Below are 25922 nucleotides of genomic sequence, written 5' to 3'. Positions count from 1 at the left end.
TCTACAGCACTTTTTTTGCATACAAAACTTTACAACTCACCACGTTAATAGATTTATTCCGTTGCTTTCATACCTATATTTTTAAGGTTGACTGGCGTAGCTAAAGTTGAATATGTTATGAAAGGTTTGTTTTTTGGGCTGGTCAGCTAAAGTGCAGTCTAGGGCCAGTATACTACTAGATGAACGCAGGAAATGTCCCAAAATCCCACTGGCCACCGGAATTGATCTCAACAGCTGAACCAATGCAATCATCGTCTGAAGTTTGTCGCCTTATTGTACAGTCATGACAAAGAAACTCCAGAATTCGTAGGCTGCACGTGGCACTGGATGAGTTCAGCGGAGCTTAAGGCCTCAATTCATGGAGAGAAGAAACGTTTCTGCAACCTGTAGTGTAGTAGAATAACAAACAAACATCGCTAAAAATTCATGAAGAAACTGTAATAAATAAAAAGGTTGTATGCAGATTACAGGAAGGGGCAAGTGCCCACTCTTGCTCCTCTCCGACATCCCCCTCCTGCGTGTGCCTATGGTGTGAAGACCCAGCATTTGCCTTGTACTTGTCACTGGTTTCCCATTTGCAACCTTTTTACTCGTACGTTGCGTGTCCAGGCATGCTTATAGCACCACACCGATGCGTTCTGCTTTAGTTTAAATCTGCGCGGTTGTGTGACATAAGCGCGTGACTCGTTGTGAAAGGTATCCTTCCTAGTTTCAACTTCTTCAATTTTTTATTTCGTTTCTAGACATCTGGTGGCATTTGTCCCTTCTAGTTGCGAAAGTGACCCAAATCTGCTGCTATTCACCGTTCACTCACATCTCTGTCTAAGCCGACGTACGACGATTTATTTAATTCCTTATTCCTTTCGTACTTCCTGTTGTCTCATCTATATTATAGGCTATAGCCCTCCTTAGCGAAGTCAGTATGCTTATTCGTCGACCTATTGAATACAGACCACTAGCAGAGCTTCTGTCGATGTTTTGTATAATCCACTAAGCATCGACAAGTCTGATCTATTGCAGTTTATGTGGCCTCACAGTTTCTCTTTACTTCATGAGGAGGTTGTACGCAATCTGAAGTTAGACTGACTTTGTCGGAAGCTGTTTTGAAGATCCTCAGCATCAGAGCAACTCTTCTGAGCAGACATGAGATGTGTGTATTGAAGTTCCTGTTCTCATATAGGAACATGCGAAGTAATCCGGTAGTAAGAAAACTTAACTATTCTCTTTCTCGTTGAGTACATTCTGGTCGCACCTTCTGTATGCCAAGATGAGAGAGTCAGTGTACTTCTGTTTCACTTGTGTTCTGATAAACCTAGCGCACTGTAGTGGACTACACAAGAGACACACATTCGCAGTTTCTCTCGGAATGGTGGATCCTCTTCCTCGCTGAATGTATTCTTATTGCACCAGCTGCGTTCACGGATGAGAGCTTCAATGCTCTTCTGTTCCAATTTTGTTCTGATCCACTTAGTGCCCTGTAGGGGAGAACACTTCAGATACACATTCGCATTTTCTTTGGGGATGGTGGCTCCTCTTCCTGTTTGAGTATATTCTGATTGCGCCCTCTGTATGCCAAGATGAGAACGTCAGTGCAGTTCTATTCCAATTTTGTCCTGACATACGTAGCGTCCTGTAGCGGAGAACACTACAGACACACATTCGCAGTTTCTCTCGAGATGATGGTTGGCTCCGCAGATCGTCGATTTTATTACCCTGTTTTTACAAAGCGCCTTGGAGCACAGATACTGACATTCTGGGATATTCAGCTCCGTTTGATAAACAGGCAAAGTGGCTACAGATTGTCGGAAGCAGCGTACGAGTTTTAGTTTAAATAATGGCATGCTACAAGCGGTAAAAGTCCAGGAAACACCACCACAATGAAAACAAGATTTTCATGAACAGAAATCACTTTTAAAAGATGTCACAGACTGTGACTTGCGATGCCTAAAAAGTCTTTCTCGATGGAGTCCTTGGATAAAATAGTCTCGGTTAATTTGCCACCTCCAATTCGTATGAAATCACAAGCTTTCGAAGACTGCTTGCATCATTTACGTCAAGGGAAAATTCTGGTTGTCGTGAAACTGGCGAGGTTCCCACTTTAATGCCCAGAGTCAGTGGGCACCACCTCAATATGCGCTATCTCCGTGGTACCATCATGGCGTAATTTAGACAATCAGTTGCCGACCTCTGGGTGTAAAAGCTGGAGCCTCGGCAGTTTCATGATCCATTTGGCGATTGAAGACGATGATGTCAATAGTCATCGAAAGCTTATGATTTTATCTGAATTTGACGCGGCAAGTTAACGGAGAACTTTTTATTCCAGTCGTTGAACTTATCGTCCTAAACCTGTTTTGGTATTCTGATTCTTTTAAATGGGTTAATGTCCTGTCAGTCATGTGTAAATGGTATTTACTTACTGGAAAAACTAACAGAAACATGTATTGAGAGTGAACTAACAATCCATTTAACATTCGTAGCCTTAGAAAGATTATATGACACGATGTCATTGAATAAGTAGTGGCTGAGCATGAGGAATATTGGTGCCTTAATACCGTACATTAATGCACTTAAAAGACATACATAGTAGAAGCGCCGCCGGCCGCGGTGGTCTAGTGGTTCTAGGCGCGCAGTCCGGAACCGCGCAAACTGCTACGGTCGCAGGTTCGAATCCTGCCTCGGGCATGGATGTGTGTGATGTCCTTAGGTTAGTTAGGTTTAAGTAGTTCTAAGTTCTAGGGGACTGATGACCACAGATGTTAAGTCCCATAGTGCTCAGAGCCATTTGAGCCATTTGAAGTAGAAGCGCCAGCTCAGTGCAAGTGGGTAATGTATTATCAGAGGAATTCCAAATTAGCAAAGGGCTTCGGTAAAGGTTGGCCAGTGGCTCATCTGTTTGTTAAAATTTATCGGGAAGAAGTATTAAAGACATGGAGAGGTTAATATAGCCCCACAGGAACGGCAACGGGAGTTGATAAACTATGTGCTCTGTTATGGTCTTCGGCGGAAGACGATTTGTCGCATTTGTTTGTGTTAGTCTATCCTCTTCACCTCTGCGTTACTACTGCATCCTACGTCCATTTGAAGCTGCTTGCTGGATTCCAGCCTACGTTTCCCTCTACCATCCCCTCTCCCCCCGGCTCCCTACCCACGCACCTGCACAAACTTCCTTTCATTACCAAACTGGCGATTCCTTGATGCCACAGAGTGCATTCCATCAACATATACCTTCTTTTAGTCATATAATGCAATAAAATTCTATTTTTCCGAATTTGATTCAGTACCTCTTCATTAGTTAATAACCAGTTCGTTATTCATGTAATAAGGTTGCAGGTACATGTGTGGAAATTGTTTGAAGAATATGACAAGTGATGTTAAAAATAAACACAAAGAAAGCTGTTTATATGATAGTAGATGGTGATGAATAGCATGATTTAAATTCTGGGAATTTTAATATTAAGTGTTCTTCTTTTAAATGCGTCGGTGTAACTTTATCGCATGCTTACCTAAATGAAGTGCTTCACCTGCTAGCTTATTGTACTTTTATCCACGCTATCGATTTACACTCGGCCAGTAATCCACCCGCAGTTCTTCAATGAACTGGAATCCTTTATATACAAGAGCTTGAAGTGTCTGATTACTTTAGAAATGAGTTAACGTGTTAAATATTTGATATTAAGCAAGTAAAACATTTATGGTTGAGGACCCAAAACCCTGGCTATGTTGGTTGTATCAGTTTTGGATTACTCACCCATAGGTATCTTCAGTGTTATGTCAAACACCGGATGAGTATAGTCTGGGTAATTTGTGCTCCGTTTTAAGAAAAGCTAGATTTTCACGCATCTCAGTATTAATGATGTCACACCTCCTGAACCTTGTTTTGTAAAATGACATAATTTTGCAGGTACGTCCAGTGGTGTAAGTGGATACTGTCTGCATATATGTTGTGAATAGAATTAACGGTAAAGCACTAACAAATTAAAACGTCATGTCTCACCCTGAAGTTCTACAGCACGAAAAGCAAAAATATAATAAGCTATAAGCTTTTTCCTTTCATCATTTTGGAGGGATATCAGCGAGAAAAAGTTTCAAAAGGGTTTGAAATTACGCGTACAGTTTGTTGGACGTCGGTAAGTGCTCTCATTTTCAAACACTGTATGAATACAGTCTGGGTAAATTGCGGGCCATAAATTACACTGTCTCAAGACATAAACACAGTTTCTGAGTTTATGTATGATTTATAATGTTAAAGCCTTAACATAGGCTGTACTTTTTAATGAGTAGATTATGGCACCATTTTAAAATTTTACATTCGGTCAGTAATTATATGAAACACTGAAAACAGAATTTTTGTTTAGCCTGGAAGCTACCAGATAGGCAACCTTTAACTCGCGACAGGTTAGCATTGTAGTCATTCAGTAATACAGATTTGGAATAATTTCCAGTTGTATTAAATATTTATACCAAGGACAGCAAAGTAAATGTTTCTGGAGGACCTGTGATTTTATCAACTGAGCAAGGCTACTTCAACATAAACTCTTCGAACACATGGAAACGACTCGTAGTTGAGTCGAAACTGGTTGTGCCAATAAAACTAGCTTGTGCACTAGAACTAAAACATCATTTTTTCGCAACCCTGTTGTTGTCTTCCATTGCAACGCATAAGTTTTAAATTTGGCTCAAAGGTGCCTAAAACCTTCCTCTGCAATGCTGCAAAAGCATGGCACATTGCATCACTCTCGGGCTCCAAGACACTGCATACAGCAAGGTATCGACAGAAGCGAAAAAAGGCCAGGACTCATAATTTTATGTGAGCTGTAAAGTGGGTTAATGATGTTACATTGGCAGCAAACTTCACCACAATTCTGCCCAACGCCACCGTGAACTTGTCGCACGATGGGAACGTCTTCACAGTCTCTCTTACCCCTTCTTTTGAAGCCTCTAGGATAGAGATGAGAACCGCGAAGTCCAGCCTTAAAATCACGTGGTTTTCTTATGAGAGGCCGAGGAAACCAGTCCAGACACACCATCGCTCAGAATCGACACGAAGAGGATGGCATAATGGGCGTCAAGGAAACCATTCTTGGGATGTTTATTCCCACACATTTTGCGGTCGAAAACGACCGACAGTTTGTAGTGAGATGAGGAAAAGGAAGGCTTTCTGGATAATCTTTGGCTGCCGCGGTGGCCGAACGGTTCTAGGAGCTTCAGTCCGGAACCGCGCGACTGCTACGGTCGCAGGTTCGAATCCTGCCTCAGGCATGGATGTGTGTGGTGTCCTTAGGTTAGTTAGGTTTAAGTAGTTCTAAGTTCTAGGGGACTGATGACCTCCGATGTTAAGTCCCATAGTGCTCAGAGCCATTTGCACCATTTGATAATCTTTGAGACTGGTGACGTCTCCCTGACCCTTCACCCTTCTCTAAGGACATCGAGGCCTAGCAACCACCCTGAATGTAAACCCACCCCTTTGGAGTGCAGTACGAGTCCAATTTTTGCTCTGGGGTACTGGGCGGAACCACTAGGGACCGTTCAAAACCATTCGACGAAATCTGACTGTGATCTGAAGCAGCAAAGGGTCCTTAAGCTTTTGCAGTGCTACTGTTTCACGCCGCCCTGTGGCGTGATCATGGATCGACATTGACACCCGTGTGAATACAGCGGCAAAGGGTCCCCCTAAAACCCCGTAGTTTGGCAATAACCTCGGTGGCACCCGAGAATTTTAAAAATATGCCTTTACACAGAAACCTCTGAAGTAGCCCTAGGCACGTGCACGGAGACAACCATTTGACAAAGCTCCGACGCCAGTTGTCTGCCTGCAGACACCTAGTACTACTTCGCAGATTTTCTCTGTAAAGGTACATTTTTAAAGTTTTTAATAAATGTCGACAGGTGGCACCAAGGGTACTGCTGAACTGGGTGAGTGACGCTTTGTCATTGTATTCACGCAAGTGCCAATGTTGCACCTTTCTGTGATCACGTCACAGGAGGGCGCGAAACAGGAACACTGAAAAAGCATAAGGACTCTTTCTGTTTTGGATGACGTTCAGATTTCATAGAATGGCTTCGAACGTTCTCTAGTGGTTCCACCCTGTACACCAGAGCAAAAATTACGGTCGCACTTCAAAGGCATGAGATCACGTTCAACATGACTGCGAACCCACGAGGTCCTTAGAGAAAGATTAAAGCGTCAGGGAGATGTCAGCAATATCAAAGACTGCCAGCAACGTCTTTCTGTTACTCATCGCACTGCAAACTGTCGTTTTCTACCGCGAAATGTTTGGGGATCAACGTCCCAACGAAACGGGTGGTTTCACTGACGTCTTTTATGTCACCGCCCGAGGCCTTTTCGTGTCAATTCCGAGCCGCGATGTGTCTGATATGTTTTCCTTGGCCAACCGCTTGATTTCAACGCTGGGCGTCGTTGTTTTGACATCCATCTCAGAGGCTCAAAAGAAGGGGTTAAAGGCGGGTAAAAGGGACTTTGACTACGTTCACATCGTGTAAGACGTCCACGGTGGCGTTTAGCAGAAATGTGCTCAAATTTGATTCCAAAGTGACATCATTAACCCACTTTACGCGTCACATGAACTTCTGAGCTATGGCTTTTTCCCCGCATGTGACGACACCTTCCAGTCTGCAGCGTCTTCGAGCCCTAGAGTGACGTCGCGGGCCGCTACGCTTTGCATCATTACAGAGAAGGATTGAAGCACCTTTGAGCCAAATTTCAAACTTACCTTTCGCAGTGGTAGACAATAACGGGGTTTCAAAAAAGCGATCGTTTAATTCTATTGTGCGGGGCTGAACATAAGTGCAATTGGAACGTTTCATTTATGTAGTCTGATAAAAGTTAACGTTTACAGCATTATCATACGTTTCTCAGTAGTGTCGAAACTAGTGAAATACTCTCACTGTTTTTCTTGATAAAATTTAGTTTCAATCCTACGGGGTTGTGAGTTTACAAAACGTGAAACGCTGGTCAGCAGAAAACCCTACGTTAGTGAAGCAGAAACCAAATTACGATAGAAAACTCTATATATAATACACTTTTACTGGTGTTCTTCACGGTGATGTCTAGTTCTTTTTTAATGTTCATTGAAACCTGATTATCTTTCTCAGTTATCTGGTGTGAGATGCAAGAACAAATTATTCGCCTTCGTTTAGGAAATCTTCACGGATCACCGCGTTACCAACAAAAAATTGTAGACTGCTATGTTCTAGACCTGCCTACACGAGAATTTCTTGAACAATAAAAATGATGGATGCACTCGAAAAGCTTTCAAAAACTGCAGAAGTATTTTATTTTTCTGTAACTGGGATGAAAACATTTAATCTTTACGTTTTCGTGTGTGCTGGTAACGCAAATCTTGATGAAAATACAGATTAGCTCTCGTTTTGATAACTTTACGTTACTGCTTCTAAAAGCTTATGGTTGTCTTTGCCTTGGTGTTACCCCTCGGAGGAAGATTACCGAAGGTGTAACCAATATGCGTGGCGTTTGTAGTTTTCTGCTGGTGATTCCCTGATTACTGTCCAGCAGTGATCTTCTAACACTGATGCACTCAACTTTCACTGGTATCTCATTTGCATTTCTGAAATTTGCTGGTGGAAGCGTTCTCCATGCTCGTCGGTTACAGCACCACAGTTGTAAGGAAAGAAGTCCAAGTGGGAATCTAGGAAATGCAACTTTAATGTAATGTTGCACCGCAGTCTATTGTAGCAGTGTAAAAGATTTATCATAAGACCCTTCTATTTTTCTGCCTTGTTGTTGTTTTTGTTGTGGTCTTCAGTCCCGAGACTGGTTTGATGCAGCTCTCCATGCTAATCTATCCTGTGCAAGCTCCTTCATCTCCCAGTACCTACTGCAACCTACATCCTTCTGAATCTGCTTAGTGTATTCATCTCTTGGTCTCCCTCTACGATTTTGACCCTCCACGCTGCCCTCCAATGCTAAATTTGTGATCCCTTGATGCCTCAGGACATGTCCTACCAACCGATCCCTTCTTCTAGTCAAGTTGTGCCACAGACTTCTCTTCTCCCCAATCCTATTCAATACCTCCACATTAGTTACGTGATCTACCCACCTAATCTTCAACATTCTTCTGTAGCACCACATTTCGAAAGCTTCTATTCTCTTCTTGTCCAAACTATTTATTGTCCATGTTTCACTTCCATACATGGCTACACTCCATACAAATACTTCTTATTTCATAGAAAGTTTGTTGACACTTGAACAAAGGCATCCCAAGGTAACTTTTCATGACCTGTCAGGATGGTCTTGAAATGCTCATCTCTGTACAGTTTTCATATCATGGGGCCCATTAAAATCCCCTCTTTTATTTTCACCTTACTAAGACTTGTACTTTCTCGCGCAAACAAATGCTTCCTCAGTTTTGTCCTTGGCCTTAACGAAGTTTTCCATTAGGTCCAATTTTATATGAAGAGCAGGGATAATTATGCTCTTGGATTCGAGTTGTGCCTCGAGCATAACATTGTGAGTTCCTGCTTCAAATGAGTGACGCTTAGGGCGATCTTTCTTTTTATAATGAAGTGCTTTGGCGCGGCTATCCCAGAGGCATAGGAAGCAGCAGACTTTGGTGTAGCCACATTGTATGCCAGGTAACATGCCCATGTTTTTCAGAGCCCCAGAACTCTGCCATTTTAACTTTCACTCCTGATGGTCAATGGTTTTCTCATTAACATCATTCTCACAAACATAATATCCTACCCGCTGTCTTACCTGCGGCAAGAGTTTTGAAAATGGTCGTCACAAACTTGATGGCTGGCAGTTGCAAATAATATCTGGCCTAAAACTATAACTTAAAAAAAAACTAAAGCTAATTACAACATTGAAAATGAGAATTCCATCAGAAAATAATCATTTAGATATGCATAACAGAACATTTTACATCCTACTACCAACTTATCACAATAACACTACCATCACCACACATATGTATTGACATTTCTTAAGCTTTGGGTGCATAGTGCGGATGGTGCTTGCAAAAATCCACTTCATCTAAGTTCCTACCCATTCATAATGACTCGCAAGCATCAGAACAGATACTAGACACGTAGTAACTCATCTGGGTATTGATATTACCCTGGAATTACGTGTTTCTGGCACTTATATTTTACGAAAACTAGAGAACAAACGCTGTTGAAATCAGGATCAAATCAACACATGTTGTCGAATGATTATTAAATACAGCTCAACATGGAAAAAACGCCTTAACCACCTATGTAAGATTCTCATAACCGCACAAAAAATCAACACACTTCATTGCTTGCACACGCCATCAAATTCATCTGTCTCGAATCTTCTGACACTGCAGAAAACTGAGCGCTAATCAGGTCACTGACACGTTCGTAACTGTACGTCAGCCAGTCTGATTGGTCGTGCACACGTGTTACGATAAACGTGATGTTTCTGACGTATCGACGTTAATTTACTGCGGGAACGTTGCCTAAGCATTGACAATTAGGCACTCGAACTAAGATGGTTCAAATGGCTCTGAGCACTATGGGACTTAACGTCTATGGTCATCAGTCCCCTAGAACTTAGAACTACTTAAACCTAACTAACCTAAGGACAGCACACAACACCCAGCCATCACGAGGCAGAGAAAATCCCTGACCCCGCCGGGAATCGAACCCGGGAACCCGGGCGTGGGAAGCGAGAACGCTACCGCACGACCACGAGATGCGGGCGAACTAAGATAATTGTCACATCTCCTCCTAGTATTCGTCTTCCAGCCAGAGGTAGCAGGCACAAGCTTTCGAGAGCCTGACGTGTGGAACTTCCAGCAAAAAGGATCAACGTGAAATTCTGCTTGAGAGAACTAGAATGTCTTTCAAGTGCCTCAATGAGAGAACGCTTTTGCAGCATAAGTTTAAAGTATCGCAGTATCTTTAAGTTCTCAGAGCTTAATGGTTTCGCCTTAATCAGCACTAGGGTCCACAAAGTAATCCTCTCCTTCGCTCCATTAGGAGCAGTACTGTTCAAGTGAAGCCACACAGTTGGAAATTGAAATCGATTAACTATAATGAAACTAAATAAAAAAGTAAATGATACGTATTATATGCACCAAGAAGCAAATTAAAGTGCGTTTACACTACACGACAGCCTAGCGCAACAGTGTGGTGAAGCAAGCCTCAGCATGTGTAAACGTGGCCCCGACCGCGAAACGCGTAGCGCGACGCTGTTCTGTGACAGGGTAGACTCCATATTTTTTGGTGTGCATCACAATGCTTCGCTTCTCTCGTTTCGTATAGTTTTCGTGCTACTTTTTGTGCATGAGACTGAGCCAGCAGGAAACAATCACCTGAGATCTCTAGCCTTCAACGTTATGAGTCTGGAACGTCCTATGAGCCGCGAAGTTGTTCGCCTCAATCTTTCAGCACTCGTCACAGCCCCCAGAATAATTTGTATGAGATGATAGGCGGCAGCTACAAGACATCCAGCACAGACAAGACTATAGGATATCTTCCTCCTTCATAGTCTTACTTGTAAACCTCCCATTCTTTAAAGAATCGAACTTCTATGCGTAAAAAAGCTTCAAACGTCTCATTACAAACGAATTAATGCGTTAAAATTTGTTTTAAGCAAGTAGGAGAGAACAATTTTAGGAAAGGTCTGAAGCTATGGTTCAAGTTCGTTAGAAGGCGCTAAGTGCACTCATTATGAAAATGGACGAATATAAACTAGATAATTTGCGCTGCATTTTAAGCAAAAGCTATTTTATCACGCGTGACAACGTTTATGACTTCATGCTACTGAACTATGAGTCGTACAATGATACAATTTTGCCCGCGTATTCGGTGGTATATGTTGACGCTGTAAACTAAGTATGTTGCACATAGAGTTAGTAGCAAAGAAGCAATAAAGTTAAACAGCAGCCCTCATATTGTAGTTTTACTGAGCGCCATTTACGGTAAAAACCTGTTTTTCACGCACCTGAAAGCTTATGACGTCATGTCTCCTCAACTGTGTCTTAACAATTATATAATTTTGTAGGTGCATTCTGTGATATATGTAGATACTATACGGAAATTGTATTTACAATAGAGTTAATAGTTAAGAAGGAATAAATTAAAACGTCATCCTTGTTGTTGAAGTTTAAATGCGCGCCATTTTAAGCAAACGCCAGCTTTTCACTCATCTAAACGTTTGTGACTTCATACAACATCTCGATGCTGCTTCGCGAATAGAGTTAGTAGTAACGAAGTAATAAATTGAAACACCATGGCTGATGCTGCTGTTTTACAGCATCAACAGTGGAAAGGTATTAAGCAAACACTTTCTTCCTTTCATCATTTGGGGGGGGGGGGGGGGGGCGGGGGGCGGGCGAGGTGTCAACGAGAAAAAGTTTTGTAAAGGTTGAAAACGTTCGTTGGAAGTCACATTCTCAAATGTCGGATGAATGAAGTCTGAACATTTGTGCATCGTGAGTTACATTGACTCGAGACGAGCACACACTTTCTAACTGTAATATTTGTGTTAGTGTTTTAAGCTTTTAGCATAAGATTATGCCTCTTAACGAGTAGATAGTGACAGCATTTCAAATTTTGAAATTCGGTTAATAATCACAGGAATTACTGGAAATAAAATTTTTGTTGCCCCTGGAAGGCGTTAAATAAGCATCCTGGAAATCAGTCCGTGTTCCGCGACAGTCGTTGAGTAAAATACGAGGGCGTGTAACGTCTCCGAATTTTTTATGTGAAAACTATTAAAGATTTTAAAATAAAGCAAACTTTATTAACATTCTACATCTTTGTTCTTAATGTCTACTTATTCTTTCCCCAAGGAGAGACCAGCTTGTTGACACTATCGATTTAAAATGTTTGACTCTGTTGACGGACCCATAACCCCACCTCTGCTTGCACCGCTTCATCACTAACAAAAGTGAAGTCCTCGCAGGCGTTCTTTAAGTTTTGGAAACAGATGAAAATCGGATAGGGCCAAGTCGGGACTGTAGAGGATGATCGGTGACAGTGAACCCAAAGCGTTGGTTTGTAGCAGATGTCGCAGCGCTCGTTCGTGATCTGGGATTGTCATGCTGAAGCAGAGGGTGCTCAGTGTGTGGATAGACTCTTCGACTTCGAAACTCGATTACAACGCGCTGTTTATCACGCACAACTTAGTTACGTTACAAACCGTCACGTTATACGTTACAATTCGGAGCCCTCTAGCGGTAGATGGCTGTAAATGTGTAGACACGAGGATCAAAGATATAGAATGTTAATAACGTTTATTTTATTTAAATACATTTAACAGCCGTTCCATCGCCAGGGTTCAAGCATTACCTTTGTGGCTCCAGAGCACACTTAAAACATGTGACTTATAAGTGTTAGAAACCTATCATATAAAATGGATCTGTTGACCATGCCTATTAGTAAAACAAAATTAGAAACATAGTAGTCATGAGTAAAAAGGTAAAGGCGTCATCAACCCACAATGCTTTACTAGACACGGTCGTACGCTCTTGGCTTCCACTGACCTTCGAATTTACTGACCCAACCAGGGGACCTACATTATAACGAGAATTGTGAGCCACTGTGGAGCTCGGCAGTTTTCACATCAACAAGCATTGCCAGAGGTGATAGACGCGTAAAGCGACAGATAAAAATCCTAGGACTGACAGAGGATCCAAACTCGAAACCTTAGGATCGGTAATATTGGAAATTAATAATTGTCTTACAGATAGATCGAGTTAAGAGCCGTTCGGTACGTGACTATCTCTCACGGTCCATTACAATTATGTATCGTTGTATCCTAAGCAACTGCCCACACAGCTGAAGAATACAAAAACAAGTTCTTCCACCTCAACTGCACACGTCAGATAGGATCCATGTGATTATTTTCATCTCCTCACAAAAGTGATCACTACTATTCGTGGGTATCAAGTTCTTGGAAGCAATTTTGTCTGGCTATAAAACATTCCTTAAGGACCTTGCAAGAGGAAGGTAGTATTCGGAGTAAATGCAACCAGAAACATAGCTGTCGCTGCTACTAGAATCGATAGTTACATTGCAGCAGTGTTTTGATTATTCCAGTTTCTAGTATGGCCGCTCCTCAGCAACTGAGTAGTTACTTTTTAGCTGCGCAAATTGTCAGTCGGCAGCCTGACATCTAATTTCTACTAACCCCTTCCCCTTCAAAAATATGTGGTCTACACCAGAATAGCACAATAATTCTACCACAAAATCTGGATCGAAATGTAATGTATTATGCAAGTCTGACTGTTAAGTAGAGAAAAATTCTGTATCTAGACGAAACTGGTTTTCGAAGAGAGAGCGTGAAAAATAAACGATAAGGCAGCAGACAAAGAGAAAATATTCTGATAAGTATAGGCTTCCAACAATAGTGTGGGAAAATCACTCGAGAGATATGGTAGAAGCTCAGGTTGAGGAAATTATGAGATACAAGATAAATTTAAGCTGCCTGAAATCAGAAGGTCGACTGAAACAATTCAAAAGCCGAACGGTGAACGAGTGAAACCGGTACCTGAGGGGGACAGACAACTTAATAAGGGTTACGAATCAGAGTATAATTTGGTATTTTGCACACACGCACGGTTATTCGGAATTGTGTAGCTCGCACATACAGAGCTGTGGACATAATTTGATCTCCTGGATGAATTTCGAGTTTTGAGTTATTATTTGAGAACAACCATTTACATTTATTCGAATCGTTTAAGACACAGAGAGAGGTTAATAATCAGAAGCTTGGAGAAGTCTCTTTACTGAGCGTAAGGTAAGGAGAACAAATGTAGTCAAAGGTTAACAGCAGTGGATAAAGCAGCATAAATCTAGTACGGCGCCACGCTTTCCCAGCATAATCTCGCCCTCCGGTCTTTCAAAGATGTTCATACTAGTGCTGTACCAACAAAGTCATCGGTAGACGATGTTTTGCACAGAGATGTCTTCTTACAGGCACTAAAGCTCTGACAATGGGGAGTGCACAAATTAAAAAGTCTAATTACATTCTCTATGGGAGTGTTTCGCGATTAGCAGCGGTGGACAGCTGGCCTGGCATACAGATAACTATAAATCAATGAAAGTAAACATGTGAGACTGTTACTGAAGCGAATGCTATGTTCTGCCAAGATAAAGGCAGTTTTACAGCAAAACGATAATAGAAAGAATGCGCAAAGATAATATTAATTCCATTTTTTGAAGTTCGTAACAGTTTATATCACGAAGGTAATTAATCGTAGAGTGTCTTCATTTAGTTTCTTCTTTGCTTTCATCTGGCGTTCATTATTACACAGTGTTCGTGAAATTTCAGTTCTGCTAATCACTCAGCGGTGCAGTGCTCTCTGTACTTGCGAGCTAGAGACTACTCTGGAAGATTCAAGTGAAGTCCAACGACTCACACGTAAAAGGCGTCAAAAATTTTCCAGCTTTTCTGACAGCACTCTACGACTCCCTCTAGAACCAAAGAATTTATTTGCTGACTATCTTAACAAATGGGGTATCGTCCTGTCCCTTCTTCTTGCTAGTCTTTTCCATATATTCCATTCCTCATTGATTTTATGGAAAATTTCCTCATTCTTTATCTTATCAGTATTCTTAATTTTCAGCGTCTCCATTCTTTTCTCCCTGTTATCCCAACAGTCCATGATCCACTTCTATACAATTCTGCGCTACCGCCATATATTCTCAAAAATATCTACCTCAAGTTAGATCTTCTCAATCAACATTTTGACATTAGAGCGCTTCCGTAATGAATCCCAAAATAGGACATGATAATGCGAAGGAAAATTGAGTATGCCTCGTTAGATAAATTTGGGGAGTTCTCTCTTTGTATGTACACACATCAAAGAAAGCTTTGCATCACCCTGATTCACAGAATTCCTGAAGACAGATGTTGACTGTGGATATTGTATCCAATATCCACAGTCCCTTTGACTGTTCAGAGACGTCACTAAACTCGCCCAAAGATGTAAACAACCATGCATGAGCAACACCTATTAGACGGAGGGGGTCCGACAGCCGATCAGTTCCAGTCATTCCACCAGGAAGAAGATACACGGCTCGTGTTGTCTGTAGTTCAACCATGCCTAGGCGGTCAATACCACGGCTCGATCGCGTCCGCGTTGTTACTTTGTGCCAGGAAGGGCTCTCAACAAAGCAAGTGTTCAGGCGTCTCGGAGTGAACCAAAGCGATGTTGTTCGGACATGGAGGAGACACAGAGAGACAGGAACTGTCGATGACATGCCTCGCTCAGGACGCCCAAGGGCTACTACTGCAGTGGATGACCGCTACCTACGGATTATGGCTCGGAGGAACCCTGACAGAAACGCCACCATGTTGAATAATGCTTTTCATACAGCCACAGGACGTCGTGTTACGACTCAAACTGTGCGCAATAAGCTGCTTGATGCGCCACTTCACTGCCGACGTCCATCGCGAGGTACATCTTTGTAAACACGACACCATGTAGCGCGATACAAACGGGCCCAGTAACATGCCGAATGGACCGCTCAGGATTAGCATCACGTTCTCCTCACCGATGAGTGTCGCATATGGCTTCAACCAGACAATCGTCGGAGACGTGTTTGGAGGCAGCCCAGTCAGTCTGAACGCCTTAGACACACTGTCCAGCGAGTGCAGCAAGGTGGAGGTTCACTGCTGTTTATGGAGTGGCATTATGTGTGGCCGTAACGGCTGTACGATACGTGAATGCCTCCGATCGATAGTGCAACCATATCGGCAGCATATTGGTGAGGCATTCGTCTCATGGACGACAATTCGCCCTGCCATCGTGCAAGTCTTGTGAATTACTTCCTTCAGGATAACGACATCGTTCGACTAGAGTGCCCAGGATGTTCTCCAGACATGAACCCTATCGAACATGTCTGGGATAGATTGAAATGGGCTGTTTGTGGACGACGTGACCCACCAACCACTCTGAGGGTGAGAGATCTACGCTGAATCGCCGTTGAGGAGTGGGACAATCTGGACCAACAGTGCCTTGATGAACTTGTGGATAGTATGCCACGAAGAATACGGGCATGCATCAATACAAGAGGACGTGCTACAGGGTATTAGAGGTGCTGATGTGTACAGCAGTCTGGACCACCACCTCTGAAGGTCTCGCTGTATGGTGGTACAACATGCAATGTGTGGTTTTCATTACCAATAAAAAGGGCGGAAATGATTTTTATGTTGATCTCTATTCCAGTTTTCTGTGCAGCTTCCGGAACTCCCGTAACTAAGGTGATGCAAAACTTTTTTGATGTGTGTATTGTGGTGGCATTAGTAAAGGGCAAGTACTATCATTTTTTTAGCACAATCCGATGCCTGGATCACTGTAGGACAATCTTTCTGCAACCTTCAATGAGTGAAGGGCTGGATGAAAAACTGTGTGGAATTTGAAAGAGTAACTTCTGACCACAGTCAAAGCTCTTTGCTCCATGTGGTGCGTTTAGGAGCGATATTCATATAGAGTGGTGGCTTCTACGCCCACAGTAAGGACGTGAATAGTCTTCAGTGGCAAGGTCGCTCACATTTCGTAGTTGTCCAAAAATGAAGTGAGAGGTGTTCTTCTGTGTAGAAACCATGTATCCACAATAGATTCCCGCGCCCGGGTTCGATTCCCGGCGGAGTCAGGGATTTTCTCTGCCTCGTGATGACTGGGTGTTGTGTGTTGTCCTTAGGTTAGTTAGGTTTAAGTAGGGGACTGTTGACCATAGATGTTAAGTCCCATAGTGCTCAGAGCCATTTGAACCATTTTTTCCCACAATAGGGTCCATAACTTATGGCGATCTCTATTAACGGCAGGCTGTTGATCATGACATTAGGCGCCAACAGCAGAAATTTTAGCCTAATCGAGATGTTCGAGATATGTTTTTCTTTAATGCGATGGCCCATCAATAACCCTGTTTCTCCATCGGCTAGTGCGTAGAACGATTCATTAATCTGGCCTCTACAATTTTTTCCATCCCTAATCATCAAGATCCTTGGGAGAGGCAGACACGACAAAACTACTCCACATAGTGTTCAAGATATGCTAGAAAGGCTACATACGAGTACCATCAGACGTCAAAAAGAATCTAATAATTTCAGTTTTAAAGAGACAGGTGCTGGAGTGTGTGAATATTACTGAACGACCAATTAATAAGTCATGGTTAAGAAAACAACTGACGCCATATATTTACGAAAGATTGTACAGACTCGTAGAAGCTGTCCTCCGGAAGGTCAGTTTGAGTTCCGGAGGGATCAAGGAACATGCGAAGCAATATTGACCACACAACTAATCTTAGGAAAGCCAAATCTACGTTTATAAAATTTGTGAAGACTAGAATACAGCATGAAGGTAGCGGGAACAAAGTACAGGAAACGAAGAGGTAACTACAACTTGTACGAAACTCAGACTACTTTTATAAGAGGCGAAAGGCATGTTAGGGGAGGGTAGCAGTAGTTGAGGCGTGTTTGCAGTCCATCCCGATGTCATTCAATGCGTACATTGGGCAAACGGTAAAGGAAACTAAGCAGAAATTTGGAATGCCAGTTGAACTTCAGGGAGAACAAATAAAAACTTTGATTTTTGCCGTTGAGACTGTAAAGCTGCCAGCCACGTAAAGGAGTTAAATAATAAATGTCGCGTGACTAGGGCCTCCCGTCGGGTAGACCGTTCGCCAGGTGCAAGTGTTTCGATCTGACGCCACTTCGGCGAATTGCGCGTCGATGGGGATGAAATGATGATGAACAGGACAACACAACACCCAGTCCCTGAGCGGTGAAGATCTCCGTCCCAGCGGGGAATCGAACCCGGGTCCTTAGGATTGATATCTTGTCGCGCTGACCACTCAGCTACCGGGGGCGGGCACGTAAAGCAGTTGAAAAAATAGTTGAGTGGGATATATAATGTCTTGAAAATACACTATAAGATGAAAAAGGAAAACAAGGATAATGAAGTGTAGTCGAATTAAATTAGGTGATGCTGAGTCGCTGTACTTGTGGTTCATGATACTTACAAATGTACAATCTTGTAATTAAGTTCAAATATTTTCTGTTTGTCATTAGTTATTACTTATTTCCACGTGCGTCATGAAATTCGAATTACAATTTAAACTTCTGAAAACGGAACTTTGTTGTTTCCACCATTCAGGCATAGTAACTTCTTGTTGCCATATACAGCGGATGCATAAAAATATGGAAACATAAAAACACAACACATTACCATGCCTAATGCAGTGTAGCAAAACCGTTGGCATTCAGAGCAGCTTGCAGTCGTGTCGGAATGGATAAATACAGGTCCAGTATGGTTTTCAAGGGAATCTTATACCATTCTTTCTGCAAGATAGCGCCAAGTTCAGGTAGCGCTGATAGGGGTGGATAGCGATCTCTCATCCTCCTATCCAAAGTAGATCACAAAGACTCACTTATATTGAGATTTGGTGACGGGTAGCCAGGGAATATGCAACAATTCACTCTTATGCTCACAAAACCAATTATGGGCGATGCGAGCCGTGTGAACAGGGCCCCTGTGTTGTTGGGACACAGCATCACCATTGGGGAATAAACATTGTACGGTAGGAGGGATCTGATCAGCTAAAATAGCCGCATAATCCTTGGCTGTAATGCGACCGTGCAGAGTACTCATGACTGCCCAAATCATCGCAGAACCCCGGCCATGTTTCAGTCTTGGACGTAAACTCGGCCAGAAGTTCGAAACAATGTCCAATAAGAATCATCCAATTAAATGGCTTTCTCCATAGCTCCATAGTTCAGGTTTTATGGCTTCGTCCCCACGTTTACCTGTTACGTGCACTGGCTTCACTAATGAGTGATTTTGGAATTCCAGCTCGTGCTGCAGTACCCTACTTCTGGAGCTCCCTTCGTGTTGTTTTGGTGCTGTTGGGCTTTGCGAGTGCAATATCCAGTCCTGCAGTGGCTTTTGCGGCTGGCATACTGTTATTTTTTTCTCAGAATCCTCTTCAGTGAACGTCTGTTCACCCAGTACGCAATTCCGTACACGTTGTGACGTACCGGAACGTGTTTTCGCTTCCCCTATTTGCGCTATAAATCTTCGCTTTGGTGGCTCTTGAAACACCCAACACTTCGGCTACCTTGGTTACGGAAGCGCCCACCTTACGATCACCTACAATTAACCCAAGTTCGAATTCACTTAGCTCGAAAAGATGCATTCTCGATACTGTTCTAACCACGACTCACGCTTGCAACTTACTGAGGACATTGAACAGGTGCCGTTCGTGGTCAAATAAAACAGCACAACCTGCAGGCTTGACTAAGATCTCCATATATGTTCAAGCATGCTTTTCTCGCGGTGTTCCCATATTTTCGCCCAGCCCGTGTTTATAGTGTCGAAGGTTGCGACTTAGTGTTGCCTAGACCAACAGTTTCAGTATTAGCAAATAATGGGACAGATTAAATGTAAAAATGAAAAAAAATTAAGATCTCTATGAATCGTTACACCGACTCCAGCATCGCTGTCGACGAAGTGTTTAACGCTAACCTTGGATCCTTTCTTCTCTTATAGCAGCAGGTGATATTGTCTCCGATATTATTTAAAATTACTGTAACCCGCAGGTGGTTTATCACTACATTCGTTGTACATGATACGGGCCTCGGCCTTACAGGGGGTTCATCACCGCACAACTTTTTCAGAAAAAGTTAAACCGTTAGTAATGGTGAATCGCAGTTATAATACTGTTTACTATTATAAGGACATGACTGTGCAACCTTTAAGGCACGTGAAATGAATGAATATTGACATACAATTGCGTGTATATTTGAACGTTTGAAGAAGGTATTTAACTTAATTATATTTCATTAAGCCACTTATTACGTACTGTATTACAAATTGTCATAAGATTTTTATTTGCGTGTTTTTGTTCAAGTATGGTTTAATGCACATCATCACAAACTTGTGCCATAATACGTATTAATGAGAGGGTTATTTGCTTTACATTATTAAAACAGCGTAACTAAAAGTCATTTGTTGCTAGATCCTCTCATTAAACTATTTCGACAGATCAGCGAAATTGTGGGACATTCAGAATACTCCCAAAGTCTGACTGACAGCTATTCGTCTGAATCACGGTTTTTCATAGTCCGGTTCACTTTTGTTGTATTTGCGATCATCTTTTATGTTTCTTTCACTAATTTTGAGTTTCGGCACAGTGAGTCTTTACAATGTTTCAAAGCATTTAGATAAAGTTTTCGTGGATACTTTAATCCCTTAAGTGACACTGGCAAATATACCTGTATATATCACTGGTCTTAAATTTACCATGAACAATCGATTGTATTGGTATTAACATATTCACAATAGTTTCTCCGACAAATGTGAATACCGTTTTTACGTTTTTACGTCGGTATGTCTGAGGTACCAGTGAACGGTGGGCAATGGCACGAAGAGTTATCGATGGCCTTTGATGCCCCTATTTATCGATGGACTTTGAGTCATTCGTTTTCAGAGCTGGTTTTGTGTTCATCTAGAGTTTGTCTCCTGTGGAATTACCTTTGTGATGTCTTCTGATATAAACATCGTTAAGTTCAATCCACAGTAACATTTTCTGCGCTATAAAGTTAAAAACAACAAGGGAGTTGTTAGTAAACTTGTTTACAGCTAGTTTTCTTCCTCGCCGTAGCTGTAAGCAAATAGATTTTCGTGAATTCAGTTCCTAATTACATTCAGTTTTGCTGATTATATGCTGTGAAATGCTTCTAATGACGAATAAACATTACAGATAATATTGTTTCAAAAATTACATCGAATATGATAGTCACGGAAATAATATAAATTGTTTTTGCTGAAAGGGCACATGTAGGTTGATTACTGAAAACGTGAAACTTGACGAAAAGAGTTTATGCACGTAACTGAATATAGCAGGCATATTAATGACTCATTTTGGCTCGTTTTTATAGTTAGAGGGAGCATACCGACATTCGTGAATATCTCTATATTTCTTTTAGATCTACAGAAATGACTTCGCAGAGGTGGCATAGTTCCATGGCGGATGAAATTCTGGATCATCATCTAATGACCTGCTGGGAAGAACTTACAGAAGAGCAAGCAGACGATGTAGAATCTGGAGGAGACTGTGATGCAGATGATGTACAGTTTCAAACCGTACGACAGTAACTGATGGTAGTCCGATAACACAGTGTCAACTGGACCAGCGAGTGAAACGTCTACTACAGATTCAGCAGGCACGGTAGATTCTTTGCCTGCGCTCGAAGAGGCATTTTATGAAACTGACTCTGATAATCAAGTGGCTGCAAATGTGGATTTATGTGTATGATCTAAAGCTATTTGTGAACCCCAGTCTTTTGGAAAATGTCACCCTCCTGAGGCCACAGGTTTACTAACTGAGGTTGACACTGACAATTTCCTGAAAATTTGTTTAAATTTTTCAGCACATATTTTGTCTCCTGATTCATTTGTATGTATATTTATTGTTTCTTAACTTATGTGAACTTAGAAATACGTAATATATTGATCAGTTTTGTTGATTACTGTACCTAAAGAGCATACACTGATGCATATTTCATTGTTATGCTGGATACAACATTGTGTCACGTTAAGTGTTATTTTAACACGTTACGATACGCCAGTGTTCCCATTCTCTCCTGCCACATATTGCAGTATTAGGCGTTTCCCAACCGATGTGTCGCAACATTTTACTGTGTGACGGGTAACTATAGCGTGTGTGTCGCGAAATTTTCTTCTTTCCAAGGGACTAAGTTTTTTACTTTCTTAATGTGAGCTGTAATAATTATGATCAGTTTCTAGACAGTCTGCACAAACCGGCTTCTGCAACGCCTGGTAAGTGTCACTTGCACTGTAAGCAATTCGGATGATGTGCTGTGACTCCCTTCCTCCTCGCCCTAGGTGAATACAACAGTAAGAGCACTCTGGTCACTTTGGCAGTGTGGCTGAAGTAGGATGTGGTCCAAAAAATTTATTTAAAGTTTATGGCTGTTCTTTACTATATACGAGGGCGTTGTGATAAGTAATGCCTTCGAATTTTTTATGTGAAAACTCTTAAATCTTTTAAATAATACACGCATTATTAACATTCTACACCTTTATTCTTCATGTCTACATATTTATTTCTCATTATGGTCACTCTGGTGACGAACACATTTCTCGCAAGGAGGGACCAGTTTGTTGATACCGTCATTCTAGTATGTTTGGCTTTGTTGACATAGCCACAACCTGACCCCGGCTTACACCGCTTCATTATCAGCAGAGTGAAGTCCTTGGAAGTGTTCTTTAAGTTTTTGAAACAGATGAAAATCGGATGGGACCAAGTCAGGACTGTTGGAAGAAGATCGATGACAGTGAGCCCAAGGCGTTCGATTGTTACAGATGTCGCAGTGCTCGTGTGTGGTCTGGCATTATTATTCTGAAGGATGGGGTGCTCCGTGTGAGGATATCCTTTTCGATTTCTAAACTCGATTACAGCACACTGTTTCTCACGCACCGACGTTACACACTGCCATGTTACACGCTGCAATTCGGAGCCCTCCAGTGCAAGATGGCTGCAAATATGTAGACGTGAAGAATAGAGATATAGAATGTTAATAATGTGTGTTTTAATTAAAAAACTAAGAGCTTTCACATGAAAAATTAGGAGACATTATTTTTCTGCACGCCCTCGTACATTCGGCTAATGAGAGTTAAATATAACAAGTAGTTTTTCTGTCTTGAGTAATGTTGACTATGTTGCTGAGATGATGGATCAAAAATCTTAAGTGCATAGAATCTATTTGTCCTTACGCTGGTGGCTAAAAACATTGTCAAACTTTACTTTCGCATCTCATATGGAAGTAAAATATTACGATTTTAACGGATAGGGGTTCTGCAGTTGATCAGTGTCACTGCACATGTTAGGCCTATGTCCGCCCAACTATCGGTTCCATTCAGGACGTTATGGCCAATTATCGTGGATCATATGGATCATATTGAAACACTGATGTTGTTACGTTTTCTTTTCCTCCTCCCCCATGTGTATGTATATCGGTGTCGCATGTATGATAGTAATAATTGGTGGTGAAGTATGCTGTCGTGTTTTGATTTATCGTGGATAAACTGATACAATGAAAGGAAGCGAGAGCGTGGAACCAAGAACTGTTACCCAACTTTCTCATTTCGAATAGCGTCATATTCTGATACATATTACACACTCTCCACTACACGACGTTCGATAGCCATAGGAGTACAAATTTACGCACGCAAGGACTGTCCTTGCATATTACCTCTACCTGATAGGTGGGTCACGACTAACAGTGTCGAAGGACGGTTGGGGTTTAATGCCCCGTTGACGATATGGTCATTGGAGATGGAATAGAAGTTCGGATGCACAAGGGTGGGGTCTGAAATCCGCAGTATATCTTTTCAAAAGGCCGTTCGTGCTGTAAGGAGTGTGCCAGAACTCTCCATTACATTGAAAACAATATAGTCAACGCTATTCTTTGCATTGTGTAAGAACTCAAAACAATATAGTCAACGCTATTCTTTGCATTGTATAAGCACTCAGAAATCGGTAATAACAATCTGAGGGCGAAACATGGGAGCGCGATTCTAAGCATTGTTGTGAGACGAGGTCCGTCTGTGAGAGTGGAAGTATTAGTGTCACTGGAGAGCTCGGAGACAGAAGACATGCCAAACTGCCCTCACGTCGGTGATGGCAGATCTTACCAAACTCAAGGCCTGATTTCATCTATACAGCCAGGAGAGATTTAGACGGATGGAATTCAAGGTAAAATTCGCAAGCATAGCGCAAAAGCAATTGCAGGGTTAGGCTCGTGTTTGTTAGTCCGAATTTGCAATAATTCCATGTTTTGCTTGTCAGTTAAGGATGCCTCCTTATGCTCCAAATAATAATTATTATTCTCCACATCTAATTAATAAATATGCTGTGGTTATTAAATGTTGATGTAACTTTGAAATTGAAGTAATTTGTTAATCAGGCATTCAGCCATTATTTATACTTATGTAATTGTCATTGTCTATTATTGGTCATTAGAATTTCTTAAGTTTTAAATAGACTTAATTTATGAAATCCTTTTTCACGAGCTATTTAGTAATTAACAGGACCCAAACAGACTCCTTTTTATTAAATTCATTTTTAGTAACAATAAGCTTTAGCCGCTGCTGCTGCATGCTGCTACAAATTGCTGTAAACCACATGGAAAAACGCAGTCACGTAAAGAGGTGAATGTAAAACTTAGAGCCAAAACACAGACACTGACACGCCACAACATGTCATGCACTCTAATTCAGTAAATTCCGTTGCACCAGCGAGATTCTGTATCACTTGTAATTTCTTGTTCAAATACGCAGTCAGATAGCTTATCCAAATGTTAATTTTTTCATGTAACGATCTGTTGAGGGCTTAAATGACAGTGAATCTGACACTAATACAACATGCACACAGTGTTATGCAGGTTAGATTCCGTTTACTGATGGCTCAGGTTGTTTATCGAGTCCATTTTCACAGACGTCACATATTTTTATATTTTCTGCTTATACGTTACACTCTCATACGCCTAAATAATTTAGGGAGATCACATAAAATACAAAACTAGAGATCCTAAAGGATATTTACGTTCTATTCTTCAAGAATCTGAGTCCAGCGTCTAAAGGCATTAGAAACAGGCGTGAAATACTGGCACATGTGTATGTGTGAGGGGAGGGGGTATCGTGAGTCACGTCTGGATGTTCAGCTAGCAAGATAATCAACTGCACAGGCAAATTTTCAGGTTTCGGTCACCGCCCAGCACTTGATTCCGCCAGGAAGTTCCAAGCTTTTTAAAATCTAATTCCTTAGACTTTCCCAGCGATTTTGTGACATCTGGTTGAATCGGGTGTACTGCCGGTGGTCTGCGTTTTACTAACACACTGAAGGAGTGGCGATGGGTATACCCTTACCTCCGGTAGTAGCAAATCTGTTTATGGAGAGATTCGAGGATGAGGCACTTTCGACCGCTGCCTACAAGCCGACCAGTTTCTTTAGCTATGTTGATGATACATTTATCATCTGGCCACATGGTTGGGGAAAACTGCACGAGTTTCTTGACCATCTGAACTCGAGACACTCCAACATTAAGTTCACAATGGAACTAGAAAATAATGCTCAACTTCCTTTCCTGGATGTCCTGGCGAAAAGGAAGACAGACAACACATTAGGCATAGTGTGTATAGAAAACCTACACACACCGACTTTTACATATAGGCTGACAGCTGCTATCATGCGGCACAGAAGAATGGGGTGCTGAGAACACTTGTTCATCGCTCCAAAACACTGTCCGACTCAGACAGTTTGGCAGCAGAGGTAGAACACCTATAGCAGGTGTTCGCAGACAACGGATACTCAACAAAGGACATCCGCAAGGCGCTATATCCCTCCAGACGACCTGATACTGAGGGAGAAGAACAAGAAGAATAGATCAGGAGGGTAGCCTTTCTACCGTATGCAGGACCTATATCTACTAAGATCAGCAGAATACAGAAAAAGTACAATATCAAGAGTGCGTTCTGCCCTCCAAACAAGATCGGGGCGCTTCTTAGAACGGTTAAGGATGATCTGGGATTGAGAAAACCTGGTATCTACCATATACCATGTGAATGCGGTATGTCTTACATTGGCCGGACCACCAGGACCGTTGACATAAGATATAAAGAGCACCAAATGCATACCAGGCTACAACAAGCCACTAAATCGGAAACAGCAGAACATTGCTTGGAACTTGAGCACACCATGAATTATGATAAAAACAGGATCTTATCTCAGACTCCCATATTTTGAGATAGCGTCATCACTGAATCGATCGAAATCAAGATGACAGAGAACTTGATAAACCAGGAAGCTGGATACCAACTCAGCACGGCGTGTAACCGGGCTTTGGACCTATTGCAAAAAAAAAACAAAACGGAAGAAAACAC

This window comes from Schistocerca americana, chromosome 1, assembly GCF_021461395.2.
Source record: "Schistocerca americana isolate TAMUIC-IGC-003095 chromosome 1, iqSchAmer2.1, whole genome shotgun sequence".
Classification (NCBI taxonomy): domain Eukaryota; kingdom Metazoa; phylum Arthropoda; class Insecta; order Orthoptera; family Acrididae; genus Schistocerca; species Schistocerca americana.
The sequence above is the reverse complement of the archived record's forward strand: the minus strand, read 5'-3'. Positions refer to the sequence as shown.